Raw genomic sequence first — 14,170 nt, 5'->3', positions numbered from 1 at the left:
ACTCTCACCTGTGCTCAGATAGAGGTCATTTTGTATAGCTCTGGCTGTAGTGCTCCTGTTGATCAGTTTAGGACCTTCTACGACCCTTCCTCAGTCTTCCATATCTGCCAGTCTCCCAAAATGTCCCCTGGAGACACAACAAACCTTCTAAACATGGTATGTACTCATAGTCCATTTTGGAGGAGTCGAGCTGCTTGTGCGCCGTCAGTGTTCTAATATTGCCACTGATTGTTATAGCATCATCATTGTATCAACAAATAAAGGCTACTACACTGAATTTATTTTACTTACCGTGCTCTATTTGTGTCCTATTCAGTGTTTAACTAATCTAATAAATGCAACGGTCTGCAACAATGTTTTTCTGGATGTAGGACTGAATGTTCCACATTTTCCCACATACAGAAGAAGCCACTTTCAGGCTAAAAGGCAGTAATTCCATGCTGTCAGACCCATTGTAGTGGTGCGGCTGCATCTGCTCGTGTTGTGTATTGTCTATTGATGGTGTGGGAGCTGCAGACGCCTCAGTGGGCACAATTATGCATCTCACAAACCAACACAGGCTAGCCTCTACCCCGCACAAGGATCAGCGTTTTCTCAAGCCAGAGGTGAGGAGCATCTGAATACATATGTTTATTCTTTCCTTTGAGAACCGTTTTTCTCGTAACAGTCAGCTCCACATCGCCCCATGTAATGTATTCAGTCACATGCAAATGCACTGTGTAGGTCACTTATCCTGAGCACGGCGGCTGTCTCCTCTGGTTTAAGCCGGCAGCATTTAGGTTACATCATTTGGATTTTGAAGATGTTGATTTTTTGTATTTTTACTTTTGGTTTACTGACATTAATGCAGAGAACAGATTATCATTCATTGAAGGAGACATATTGTTTTTTTTCCTAGTACTTTGTAATAAACTATAATGGATAATTATTTTTCAATGTGTTCCATTTAAACTGCAAAATTTGATTACAGCTTAGTAAAAGAAATACTTCCACAACATCCTGAACTGATAAGCCTCCTCTTTGTATTCACCATAACAAGCTGGAGATTATATGTTTTGTTTTTTGTTTTGTTTTTTACTGTCGATGTCAATGCACTTAAACATGCATGAATCAATTGAAATACAACTTTGAGTAAGTAAATAAGGATCACCAAAAGATTGAAAGCTCATTTATACAAACATCTCCCTGTTTGGTCTATACAACTGTTTTCAGTACAAGAAAATCACACATTTGTTTAACGTGATTGATCATTATTTGATTTGTCTCTACAGTCACACAGTGGTGGTAAGCTGTCCTGGGGCTGATGAGGAACATGTTGTAACCAAAACACACATCCATTTTGACAGTTTCACACTGCAGATCATTAAAGCACTACAGGGAGTGAACCATCAACTTTCCGGTTATTGTACATCCTGCTTGACCTCCTGAACAACTCCTGACCTATGATTCATCACCTGTTTTTCCAATTGTCTTGATGCATTCAAATGTGATTCATGGTGATTTGTCCATCCAAAATTTGTCCATCCAAAACAGTGTATGTGAAATCGGACCATATTCTGATGGCTGTGTCTAGCGTAAACTCCACTGTATGTTGACAAAAACAGGGTCCAAAGAAAGCGAAATAGAGTTAACTTTTTCTATTTACAAAAATCACATATGTTTTCCAAGAACCTCACACACCAGGAATCAACACATCTGCAGTCAATTGCTGCCTCTAAATGAATTGCTTCCTGGTTCAGACTCAAGACCAGCTGTGCTCTGACTATGCACCTACGTAAATAAAAAATTGCATCACAAAACTCATAGGAATTGGTCTTCTCATTCCTTTGGCCCCTTGAAGTTGTATTTACTTCCTAGTGCTATGTAAAAACATTAATAAACCCATATGGAAATCCTTGACATGTGTGCATTTACACTGTCAAAAACATGCACCTCATACAAAAGTTATGACATTATGATAGTAAAGTGATCATCTTTGGTTTTCACATGAACATCTTAAACAAATGGAAATAAATCCACTTTCTCACTTGCAACTGTACTTTTAGTGGAGCCAGAGTTACTTCTTCCATCACGCACAGTCTCCACACACATGTTCAGATGTAATCAGTAGTTCACTCAGTGCGTGTCGAGCAAGGCCGGCATGCTGTTTTAAACCACACTGAAACAGAGCTGCCAGATTTCTACATTTCTGTCTTACATTTTCAAATGCTCCCTGCCATGAAGCATCGAATGGAGTTTGGAAGTAGGAATAGCAAAATAAGCCACAATCTGTTCCCATTTAGCAGAGAGGAAGTTGACCTCATCAACTAGAGAATCATCATTAGGCTTACATCATAGTGAACCGTTTCATAGGACAAATCATTCTTCAAAAACTGACTTTTTGTAGCGTGTGTCCTGTTGATTGACACTGGCTGGAGTTGGCACTATTTCCTGTGTTTGGGGCTGGTTTTGACGTCATGATAGTAAAAAATAAATACAGTCATAGGTGTGTCGCTTTAGTGAATTGGCATGATATTTGGACACTTAACATTGAGCTACAGCTAAAATGTGACTGTATATATGCCATAATTTGCAGCCTAGAAACCAGTGACTGCTGAAATTAGATCTAGGGTTTCAAATGGACGCTATGTTTAATTAACATCGTCAGAGTTATTAAATAGTATAATTTTATTTGTATTATATTTGACAGGAGAGTCTCACTGATCCCTACATTCAATCTTTCACTAAAATGTATTACCATATAAATTGTTTAAAGTATTATGCATATATACAAAAGCATGATACAAAACTGCACACAGCAACTTGACAAACCTGATGTGATGTGCAGTAGTTTACAGTTGTGTTGTGATAGCGCCCTGAAGGGTGAGTTAAGGGAGTGGAGGCTCAGCTTTCCAAACACAAGTAAAACTAATAAAACATGTTAATACATTGTTTTGGGTGAATATAGCATTTTCAGAACAATTAAAGGTAACATGATGATCAAAATGTTATGTATTAGCAACCCTATAGAATTAAATACCCCCCTCTTTAATGTACTTAATTTCAACATTGATGTTTAACAATAGGCACAAAATATCCATAAACCTTTTGAATTCATTAATTTCAAAAGAGCCATTCAAAAGACTCTTTTACTATGTATTTATATGACAGAACCCAATGTGAGAACTCATTTTAACATTTACTTTTATGTATTCGTTGTTTGGTATTTTATTATAACTGATCATACATGTTTACTTGGTATATATTTTTTACATACATTTTAACTTGTATATTGGAAGCTATACAAAATAATCACTGAGAGAGACGACCAAGCTCAGATGTGTTTAAAATGGTTCAAACTGAGAGTACAAATGTGCTTACCCTTTAAAATTATGAATAATATAAATAAAACACTGCATTACAATAATAATAATTTAAAAATCTAACTGTTATTATGATGCCACATAATTTTTTACTTCCCAGAGCTCTCACTCGTGTTTCCTGCTTTGCTTCTGGGCTGATTCTTGTGGTAGTTCAGGGTTAATCAGTATAAGAATGCATAAAAATCAGAAAGAAAAAGATTCGCTTCTTTTAAAAAATGAGATCCAGTTCCAGACATTCATGTTAAGGCTCGTTTATGAACGTCACATCAATAAAAAATCTGATCATCACATGATCAGTCTAAACATTTGAAATTCTACAACTGCAGAGCTTTTAATGGCTTGGCTTTCCCCATGCTTAATTTCTCCACTGACCTTGAGTCCTCCAAGTGTTTTCACTAAACCTATTTACAGTCTAACAGTATTAACCACAATACAGTAGTAGTTGACTGGAAGTGGCATTTGATATCATTTAATAGATGACTGAAATGAGTTAACAAATATATTCAAATGCAACCTCCAACAGTGACTGACAGTTATTTATTTATAGTCTTTTGCAGTATTTTGCTTTCTTCTGGTTGTATAAAAAGTTATCCATGTGTACCAGTAATTGTTTATCCAAAAAAACTGCTGGTCAGCCTTTTCATTTCCAACTCTTGTGTATGACTAGGTGCCAGGATGATTAATTGGCTGAGTGACCCTTTTACAAACTGCAGTCTTTCTGGGATTAGATGACTGAAGACTGGCAAGCGCATTATGTGAATGAATGACAAACAGTGTGTTGGTTGGCACTTTGCTGAATGAGTGCCAAAGTGACCATTTGTCTGACCCACTGACCTGCTGGCGCTGTATGCATTTTCTCACTAATAAATTATGGTTTCTGTAACAGACAGGATATAGCTCGCATTGACCTGAGAAAAACTTTTTTGAAGGAGTTACAGGTCAAAATGTATGTAAAAAATATACACTGCATAAATATGTATGTTCAAGCATAATAAAATACCAAACAATTAATACATGAAAGTAAATATCAGGGTGTTGATTACTTTCCTCTGAGGTGTATTCTGATTGATTCATGCATGTTTTTAATAATCCTGTGTTGTCCTGCCTTTGTGCAGAAGTTTTCACCTACCACCTTCTTCTTCTTCTTCTTCTTCTTCTTCTTCTTCTTCTTCTTCTTCTTCTTCTTCTTCTTCTTCTTCTTCTTCTTCTTCTTCATAGTGAAATGCCAGTATGAAGAGGACGAACTTAACAGATGAGCAGTTATGAACAGAATGGAAGTCAATAGATTTATTTTCCTCACCGCTTTAGATCAATAAATATGATAAATATGATCGTATGAATAATGATATTGAGCAAAATATAAAATAACAATATGCATATGCTATTGTTTAATACAAAATATCCAGGAAAAGAGCATAGGCCAATATCTCTCCTTTAATGGTGTGCAATGCATGTTTTTTCCAACTTGACACAACAGCCGTCAGAGTTGTTATCCGAGTTTACGCCCCTTTGACTTTAGATTCCATTCCATGTTCCAAGATAGTTGGTTTGGGGCGATAAGTCTCATCTGATTGCCCTTATTATTGCAATGTTTTAGCAGTAATGGAAGCTAATCATGCGTTTATTTGCCATATGCATAGTTTTACTGACCTCCAAAATCTGTGATCAGCTCAGATTCTTGCATTTTGTTACTGTTGTGCATCAAAACAGTAAAGCAACTGTAAACATTTGCTGTTGTACCATATGGTCATTTGGTTTTTGTGTGTTATAAATTTGTTGACTGGACATAAACAAAACACAATCACCAGGGACTGACTGTACACTTGGGGCTTGGTTGAACTGAGTGCACAGATCAGACCCATAGAGCCATATAAGGACTGGTTGCAGCTTGTGTTCAACATTGCACTAAAACAGGGGGCCCTCCTGTTGTGAAACTGTTGTCGAAATGAAAAACAAGATGGAAAAAGTTAGAAGGAAAGGCAGAACTGTACCTATTTCTCATTGGCTGTTACCTCTGTCACTGTACGTCTTTGGGATTGATAATACTTGAAACCTAAACTGTTTTGATTTGCGTCTTTCAGTTTCAGTGTTGCTAAAGCAAATTGCTCCGTAAGATATATCTGTCTGTCACCACGGACGATCACAGTCAGGACTCTCAGAGGAAAACTCCATATTTGTCCAGTCTCTCCTCAGTCACTTCAGACAAAGGTTAAGAGGTTTAAAGACATCCTGTTCTGCTCCTTCTTCATCTCTGTCTATGACCGTCAGCAGCACTTAACAATTCCAAGTAATGTTGGTTTGTCGTTGCCATAAAACAAAGTAAAAATAGCAATACAATTTTACTAATTGGAAATAAATGAATGTAACGGCACCGTACCAGAGATTTAATAAATTCAAAGTGTGAAAAACAGAATAAGTGCATTTGAAACTGTTTGCGGTGGTTCAAACTTATCCCTGACTTTCTTAACGCATTCCTAGTTTCCTAATTATTCAGTACAATGAGTTTATTAGCGTGTCTCACATCTTTCAGAGACTAGAGTGGACTTTTGCCCTCACAGTAATGCTAACACTTCAGCCAGGAACTTTGTTAAGTATAAAATCATTTTTGCTTTTACAATATATTTACTGTGGCAAAACTATTTTCCTTTATTAAATGGAAATAACTGAGTACCAAACAGCCCCTTTAAATGTCAGAAAGGGGTAGACGTTTGGCCCCAAAGAACTGTCTCACACACTCATTGAGATAAAGTGATGAGTTTAGTCACCTGGGTGGAGCTTGGAGTAGAGCCGCTGCCAGAATCGAGAGAGGAGGCCCGTTTATCCCAGGGGATGTTTGATAGACATCTAGTCATAGGCTTGTTTAATCTAGTACACAAGTAACATCCAAGTAAATGTCTTGATAAATTGCGGTATCTATATTGTTTCTGCTTTACATGATTTTCCAAAATGTGCGTGTGTCGAGTGTCCATCAGCAAATTCACAACACTTAAAGATAAACTTAAGCACACTATGTTCAGCCAAAATGGAGACACAATATCACTTAGACGAGTTTATGTCCCATCAAGAGAAGGGCAATTAAATGTGAGGGGTTACAGCTGTGAGGACAAACTCCGTATCTCTGTTACCAAAAGAAAAAAAAACCCTGTCTGCATAATGTATTGAACAGTGCGTTTTGGTATTACATACAGATGTGCCATGGTCCCTAGTTAATACTCTTGTCTGAAAATCTTAAGAAAACAAATATATTAGACAATTAAGTCAATCTGATATTACATTAAGGAAGTGTTGCGTGGTCAGTGAAAAATGAATTATGTGAGATTTGGACAGAGACTGGCTGTGCAGGTGCTGCTGAAGTCATTGTGAGGCAGACTTATAATGGGTTGTGTGACAGGAAGTGAGGAAAATGATAGCTCGCTCAGGGTGCAAGTGCTTATCTAAGGTTTAAGCGCTCATATTTTGTGTTTATTTAAGCAGAAGGACACGGAGAGCTGTTATGAAGATTACATATAATCTATAGCCCATATAATTGGAGATTATAAACTGAAACATTTATGGTATCATTATATTGTGGGGGTACTAACTGTATATGCCCAGTGACGGTTGTATAGTACAGGCCAATTAAATGTGCACAGTGTAACTTTTCTGACGAAGGGTCTGTCACTTGTCACCATGGAGATGTTACTCAAATGTTCAACGGTGTGGCATTAAATCTGTCATAAAGACACATAAGCACCATAACGCCATAGGGTGAAACATACCAGGCGAAGCAATAAAAGCTCTATGGAAAGAGATAGAAGGACCCCCTCCAGAAAAGTTACATAGTGCACTTTTAAAAATGATTAAAAAGGTAAAAGTTCAAACTCCAAGAGGTCCTAATCCAGAGTATGTGCAGAAGCTTTCTCACCATTAATACTGATAAACCCTAGTGCATTATGTTTTTTCTTGTATGTATTTATTTCCATTGTCAATGTGAAATTAGTTTGAACTCTTTCATTTAAAACACCCTCTTTTATTTATTCCATAAGGTTACATCTTAGTATCATATATATAGGCTATAGTAAATAAACTGTGGAAGTATTGAAAATGATTTTGTAGTAGGCTCGGAATTGCATCCGGAAGGGTATTGTATTGGGTTTAAGCGTTCACTTTATCTTGATGCTTTCCCACCTGAAGAGACATCCAGATTGAGTGGACAGCTTCAACCTTTATGTCCTATTTGTGTTAATTTATAGGCCAGGCAGGCACTCGCGGGGTATATGCAACATGAAAGCCCGCTTCAGTTTAAATTGAACTGCTGACTGACGGGGTGAAGAAGAACAGGATGAGCTTGCACCTTTCGCGCGGCACATCCTGAAGTCGTCCCTCAGCTGCTGCGGGGCAGGAACAGAGGACCCTGTGTGGCCTCCGAGCGCGGGAGAAAAAGAGCCAGGCTGGTGCAGCGTTACCACGGCAACCGGGAACAGTGCAGCCACAGTGGTTAAAGAGGAAGCGGTGTGGGGCGATAGGATAACTGAATATACGCCAGGGGACACCTTTGTGCATTAGGATACCACTCTGTCTTTTCTGAAGAGGAAGAGATGAGAAGCAAATTAAATCGTTGTTTTCGTAAATCAGTTAGCCCCAAAGGAAGAAATGTACCTCACAGAACTGTACTGTGCTTCTCTATGTACAAAATACTTGGTAAAAATATTTTGAGAGTCATTCAGTAAAACCAACTGGAGAAAACATAAAATAAAAGAGTTTTCAATTCTCTGTAATCCGTGTGATTAAAGACAAAATATAGACTACAGTTTAAAAATGATGATGGGCATGGTTCATAGACCGTTTTCAGTTTATGTTACAAACATAATGCTATAATGGCACTATTATAGCCTTTGTAACTGGCCTATTCGCAAAAAAATGCTATTTTACTTGGCTATTTGCCGCGTAAATTTCCTGTATAAAACAGATAAACGAGGATGCAAATAAGGTAGGCTACACCAAGTCTGCTCACAGCTCTTAGTCCAAGTGAATCTTAATTTGGGGTTGATCCCATTAGAGACTTCTCAATGTGCCACACCAAACAAAGGGCCACACCAAACAACAAGCTGATTATGTTATGAACTTCTTGAACATACAATTTACAATAATCGCATGAGTTTGACACAAAGCAGCTCTGAGATTTTCTGAAGAGGCGTGGCTGTGCAAAATGCTAGCACACTGTATGGATCGGCCCTTCATTGCTTGTCCACTCTCCTGTCAGCGCTCCTAATTGCTGCTTGGTTTCCAGAGCCTGGGAACCATGCCACTGTGTTGACTTTAGCTGTGGCCCCTTCCCAACAGGGCATGGTCGTGTTATTGTAAGCCCAGGAAGATGCAGCTTTACTGGAACTCTGCTGACCAAAACAGTGAGATATGATCAAACTGAGCAACCCAGTGCTTTGCCTATCTTTTACTTAATGCAATGAGAAAATGTTGTATGTATGTTTTTGGAAGGATTATACTATGACAAGCAACAGAAGTAGTAATATTGAGCCAACAAGTAATGCCAATGTGTAGAAGTGACAGCATGAAATTTAGGGCCCTGGGTACAACTCAAACCACCCTGAGGAGTCCACAGTTGTTCTCTATATAAAAATGCCCATTACAAACTTTGTGAGGACTCTTCCCTGCACTGGACCCTGCAAAAACATACACAAATCTAGAAAAACATCGATTCCTACTGTGAGTGGCACCACTTCTCCACAGATCTGACCTGTTTAGATTATTCTTATTCCACACATTGAAACTTTTCCAGGCTAAGCAATAAATACAGTCTGCTGGCAAACTCTCCAAAAGTTTCGAAGGGCTCTTTTTGTTGTTCAGTACCTTAAGGACCCATAACATAAAAGTATTTTCCATTTTTGGTCCTGTTCCAGCCCTCATGATTAGGAATGAGGCACCTCTGTGTTTGTGGACAGGCCTGTGCTCAGGAGATGGATGAAGCATGCACACTCAGCACTTCATCAGACAGAGATAAAGGGACAGAAGTCAAAGAATCTATTGTCCAACCAGTTACTGATCCTGGACTAAACAAGTTACATCATCACAATCAAATCAGTGAGAGGCAATGGTCACCCTGCCTCAACATAGTAAGGCCTGTTTTTGGGGCGACCACATCTGTCGATTGGCTTATCTGGTCCTAAGTCCCCTTTGACTTCTGGGTTTGTGCTCTGTGCTACTCTCAATTAGCACACAGTTGCATTTAATCTCATAGTAAAACTTTGATCTGGATTTGAGATTTGCCCTAGTTTAAAGACTGCTCATTTATCTCAGTGGTTTAGGACATGTGGAGATGAAAAAGCAAGTAAAGTGCACAGTGAGAATTTTACATCTATAGTACCCTTCATTAATATGGGAACCACAATAACATTTTTGTATGCACAACTCCAAATTCTAAGAAAATATATTGCTCATGTGAATATAAGAATGCCAGTAATACTTCTATTGAGTTAACAATGATTGATAAGATTCAAATAACTTAACAAATAAAGTTTGATTAAATATCCAGTGTTTTCTAATTGTTTGCTGGGAAAGTATTACTTGTTTCCTTTATACACTGTTCTTATGCAAGTGATTAGAACGTGATTCAACCGCTTTCCCTCTTCACTGTACTTGTCATTTTTAATTCTCTCAACAAGACCCTTGAGGTACATCTGCATCCAAAATGAGTCCAACATTTCACTTTGAATCCCCTGAGTGCTGTGCGCCTACACTGACACAACTTAACTTAATGAAGAATACATTAGGAATCGCTGCATCCCTCCTGTTTGCTCTTGTACAGAAGCAGAGGTGCAAGCTTGACCCTGAGCTGTCACTCTTTTTCCTACTTTGCACTCCCTCTCCCTTTTTTCTCTAAGCACTGAAAATGACTATTTGCAGCTTTTGTGTAGGATAAGAAAATGAGAGCTGGTTTTTATCAAAAGCTGCAAGAAACTGTCCTGAAGTGTCACTGGTTTTCTAACATGTCCATCACTGCATTTTTAAAGTGACAAGGGAACCATTAGTGGGTGGGGTAGGAAGAGGGCTGCTATATGTTCAATGCCTCTGTGTGAAAACCTGTTAACCTATATGACACACATATAATAGCAAACGCAGCAAATCAACATCTGGAACACATGTGAACACCACGGGGGACCACTTATTTATAGTTACTGAGTGCTTTTGGCAGATGATTTATGAAATGTGGTGCCATTACAGAACCTCTTTGATTACACTTGTCTCCATATGTGCGCATACTGCATCCACAAGCGCAGACAAGCTCAACATCCGCACAGGTGCCAGTGCCATGACGACGGAGGATGCTTTTCTCAGCACTAGACACTATCTCTCATCATCATCTTGCAGAGGTATTCGTTAAATAGTGTACAGTGTGAAGGCGCTGCAGACACAAGGACACGTATACTCAAACCTTCCCCCACACACCCAAAAGCCCACCCCCCTGCAAACCTACTGTTCCACACTAGCCCAATGATGTAATGCCCGGCCAGACCCCTCCCATACCCGATCCCCCCTCCCCTCTCCTCTCACACACCCTCCGTCGGCTCTTCTCATTGGTGGCTCCTGTCTGCATCTGCTGGTACAGCCCTTGAATCACACAGCGCTTCCTTCACACTTACAAATACACTATCAGGGGAATCCTTTCGTTTTACTGCAGCCAACCATCGCACCACCTGGGTTTGTCATGGTAAGTCCTCTCCTCTCTGAACCTTATTGCAGCATGACAAAAAAGCATGAAAAGGGTATTGTATTTTGAGGGGGGGAAACGCCGGGAGGTAGTGCTGCAAGGAGAAGCACGCAGCTGAGTTGGAGTAATAGAGTGGCATGAGAATGGGCAGCTACTAGAGATACCGGTCTTCAGTACTGAACACTGCTCTAAACTGACAGGTCCTGGCTTTGCAATGTCAACAAGGTGCTAGGAGCTAGACGGAGGATGCAAGTACGAGTTGAAAGATGTGTTGCTTCTGAGCTGCCTTTGCTACACAGACTATCAATGAGGAAAGCTAAATATGCTCCAGGGTGTTATGTGGATGTGATGTTTCCATTTGAAATGATGTCAGTTTGATGCTTTGAGATAAGGCAGCAGAGTCAAATACATGTGCACTCTAGTGGTTCTTTAGTTTTGAAGCAGTTGGATTGACAGACAGTGCTGGCTTTGACATTGTCTTTATGGCACCCATCAACAGTGACCTGCCAAATATATGGTCAACTCCCACCTGCCATATGCCACCTCTTACAAATAACTGTACAGGATTATGTATTTGAGAGCTTGGATTGGAGCTACCACTAACTTTCTCAGCAGTTTAGTTTGAATGTGTTTTCCCCATGCGCATAACCTGTCGTCACTTTACCACCAGTGTCCCACTCAGGCCACTTAGATATTCTGTACAGACCTGGAACACCACACATTAAGTTTTGATGAAGATTCAAATCTAGCCATGTAGTTATGTAGCAATCACGTTTTTTCTTACTTCGAGCTTAATGGTGCACTATGTAACTTTTCTGGTAGATGGTCTCCATGGTTATTGCTTTATCCTGGCATTAAACTTATCAATCTTGCAAAAAAGAAAAAAAACAAAAAACTTTTATTGTGAGTGGAGGGCACCTCTCCAAAGATCTGATCTGTAGCTTGATTAAATGGCATCATCTAACAAGCAATAACATCTCCATGGAGACAAGAAAGTGATGGCAATCCACCAGAAAAGTCACAAAAGTCAAAAGTCACCAGAGCAACATTTATTTTATTAAAAAAAAAAAAAAAGACTTTGAGCCTGACATCCATGAGTAAAATGGGAAAAGAAATCACTGCATCTGCTTAATCATATTAACATCATTTTAAGAAGTGATGTCATTGGTCCATTTCTTTCCAAGTGGCCTTTGAGCAGCAAGTCCCTCCAACCCAACCTTCTGCCTCTGCTGTGTTGAAATGTGAATATTTTATATAGATGGCCTACTCTACATGTGGACCCTCTCATAACTAATTCATCCAGATGTTTTCCGCGACCAGAAAAAAAGACTCTAGACATGATTCACTTTCTGTCTTTCCATTTCAACAGCAAATTGTGTTTCCATCCTTCATCTGATTACTACTTTTACTTTTTTTGACACATTGGAGAGGTCTTTAGTAGAAACCAACATCATACAAAATGTGGAAGAATAGTTAGCGGACTGGAAACTACTGATCATGTATGTGTTCCTCAGATAATCTATCAAACAAACGCTATGCAATGATTTTAACCTGATGATTGCAAATGAATCACTAGAAAAGAAGGTATTTTTGCAGCTTTGTTCAATTATTTCATTTGTTTACAGAAATGTTTTGAATTACAGATTAACAAGCGTGCAGTTCTTTCCTGGGGGTGTTTTATTCTAACGTTCTGGGAAGGTTAATTATGACGACGGCTCAACAGTAAGATTATATAGACAGGGAGGAGCAGATAGATGGATGTTAAGACAATATTTTGGGTCATAAAAGGTTAGTGTTTGATCAAATTGCGATAAAATATTGATTGCTGTTCCTTTATTGACAAGAACAGACACTGCCCAAGATAACTATTAGTTTTTTTGTTTGTTTTTTGAAATAATAACATCTATTTGGTAGTTCAACCTAGTCAAATTAACTCTTTTATTGTCTAATTATACTGAAATGTGTTAATGTAGTCTCAAAGTTTATTTTTAGGATTTAGAGAGATTTAAATAATGATTCTATAGCCCCAGTGGAAGGTCAAAGGGTAGGGGTTGTCGCGTGCAATCTGTTTGACTATCTGATTGCCTGTCTATTTCTGTGAAGTCCTTATGGCATGTTATATGGAGACGTGTTTGGATTGAAACATAAAATCTAAACATTTTATATTTTAAAATGTGAAATAAGTAAATGTCAAACTTTAAAACTGAATATAATGTAACCTCACCTAATTGTGATTTTATTATTTAATATTATGTTGACACTAAACTATATAGAAATGCATAATTTTGATGACAATAGACAAATCTTAACTTTAAACCATACCACCTTGAGAATGATCGATCTCGCCTGATCTCAAAAGACACAAGCAGGGTTGGGCCTACTTGGATGAAAACCCGCTGGGAATACCAGATGCCGTAGTGGGGCATCAATAGTATTGCCATTATGTCCTTAGGTGGGACACGTCATCCACCTTGCCTGGTATATGGTGGTGGTGTGTGAGTGAACGATTGGTGGTGCTTGGAGGGGCTGCAAAATCTATGCTTAAATCCAGTATTCATGTGTGCCTATATATACTGCATTTTTTAACGTGCTATGTTGCTATGTGTCTGGCCTCATCGTGCGTTCGCTGTAACCAAAGTATTTTCTTAGTTAATCAAAGGTCATTCTTGCTTGATAGCTGAATGGATGTTTCCCATGTGCTCCAAACAGGGACACCACAAATATTCCTGACAATAAAACATGTGACGGAGCGGGCCCTACTTATGGAAAACCAGACCAAGGGCAGCTGCTCTGGGCCTTTCATCCTGCAAACACAAGACTACCCCACCATAAGCCTCTGCTGCACTTGGACTGATACTATTTAGCGAATACAACCAGTAAAAGCCCAGTGTAGTACAAATATATACGTGAATGTGACAGTTGTTTGATATAGACTAAACAGTGAGCACAAGGTTGACAGCAATAGCCCGTTATGACGGATGACCCTCGCTTAGTGGAGTGTGATATTTCACCACTAAATCATTATGTCGAAGCACCAGGATAGTACATGGACACTATGAATATTGAAGTGTGTTTACGGGAAATGGGGCAGTCTCCATTTCCC

At 38.9% G+C, this 14,170-nt stretch overlaps 1 protein-coding gene across 1 annotated transcript in view; it reads left to right on the top strand.

The window, feature by feature from the left end:
- The first annotated feature begins 10,994 nt into the window (after nucleotides 1–10,994).
- The window catches only part of sema4ba (sema domain, immunoglobulin domain (Ig), transmembrane domain (TM) and short cytoplasmic domain, (semaphorin) 4Ba), a 42,904-nt gene continuing 39,728 nt past the window's right edge, over nucleotides 10,995–14,170 (top strand). The window contains exon 1 of the mRNA XM_055230546.1: nucleotides 10,995–11,067. The gene's annotated coding sequence lies outside the window, so the exon portion shown is untranslated. The remainder of the gene's footprint in view (nucleotides 11,068–14,170) is intronic.

Source organism: Periophthalmus magnuspinnatus, chromosome 3, assembly GCF_009829125.3.
Source record: "Periophthalmus magnuspinnatus isolate fPerMag1 chromosome 3, fPerMag1.2.pri, whole genome shotgun sequence".
Lineage (NCBI taxonomy): Eukaryota > Metazoa > Chordata > Actinopteri > Gobiiformes > Gobiidae > Periophthalmus > Periophthalmus magnuspinnatus.
This window is presented reverse-complemented; position numbering and strand designations above follow the sequence as displayed.